Source organism: Chrysochloris asiatica, unplaced genomic scaffold, assembly GCF_000296735.1.
Source record: "Chrysochloris asiatica unplaced genomic scaffold, ChrAsi1.0 scaffold00039, whole genome shotgun sequence".
Taxonomy (NCBI): Eukaryota; Metazoa; Chordata; class Mammalia; order Afrosoricida; family Chrysochloridae; genus Chrysochloris; species Chrysochloris asiatica.
Window position 1 is genome coordinate 7163267 of NW_006408557.1, and position 1259 is coordinate 7164525.

A 1259-nucleotide genomic window follows, 5' to 3' on the forward strand; every position below is an offset into this window, starting at 1 on the left:
GACTGTCACAATTATAAAGGTAGAAGTTTTGTAACAAAAAAAAGGGGGAGTGGTTAATCTTACAGTCCAGAAACAGAGGACCCTAGGACCATCAAGAGAGAAACGCACAAGCAGAATGCAGGACCTTATCCAGAGAAGCAGCAGTGCCAGAGATGGAGGCAGAAAGGCATGGATGGAGGCATGGAGAGGGGGAGTGGCTGAGGACTCTAGATACATGGACTAAGAAGAGAGGGACTAAGAGCTGGTGGCCAGGATGCAGAATGTGCCCTTTGGAGACATAAATTATTCTATATGTCTGAGTGGGTTTTTTTGTTTGTTTGTTTTTTAAAAAGCTAAAGTGGATAGAGAGAAATACTGTTAACTGATGGTACATGGAGGGGAGTATAATCATTGTAATGAAACAATGTATATGATTTGTTGAATTGCAAAACTGATGATATGCCCTGTAAACTTTCACTCAATTCCACAATAAAAACTTTAAAAAAAAAAGGACAGTTACCTAAGAACAAAGTTTTGAAGGGATGGGAAGGTGGGTGGAATGGAAATAGAAATTCAGGAGGAAGTGGGACAACTGTTGTTGCATGGAGGGGATTGTAATCACTGAGATGAGACAAAGCGTATGACTTGTTGAATGTAAAACTGATGGTCTTTGTCTGTAGACCTTCACTCAATTCACAATAAAAAGTTGGGAGAGAAAGAAAAAAAACAACTATGCCTAGATCCCTGTATCACAGAGCCCTGTTGTTCCAAGGTTGAGCATGCATCACTATTTACATCTGTCCCACTAGGCCATGCAAACCTGTCTCAGTGTTTCCCTATGTATCTTGTTCTTCCACCTCCTCCCCCTTCTTGTATTGCCCTCCCTAACACCTGAACTAAGACCCCCATCCCAACCCCACTGTTGTGGTTACCTTATATTCCATTAATTCTTCCCTCCATTTAAGACAGTCTATTTTATCCTATAACCTACCTGACCTTCTTACCATCTGGATCTCTGTTCCCATTTTTATTTTCTTTTACATTGTAATTTTTTGATCATAGACTGACCTCCCAGATCCTCTGTTCTTATAGTTTTATTCTGTTCTTGACACTTCCATTTGTTGATTGAGTTTAGGGTGATGCTGCCACGTATGTCATTCTCTGGTTGTTGTCTGTACTTATTGGTTCTCAGTCCACAGAACTTCCTTTAGGATGTTTTTCATAGCAGGGTTGGCTTTGGCAAAATCCCTTAGCTTCTGTTTATCCTGGAATGTTTTGAT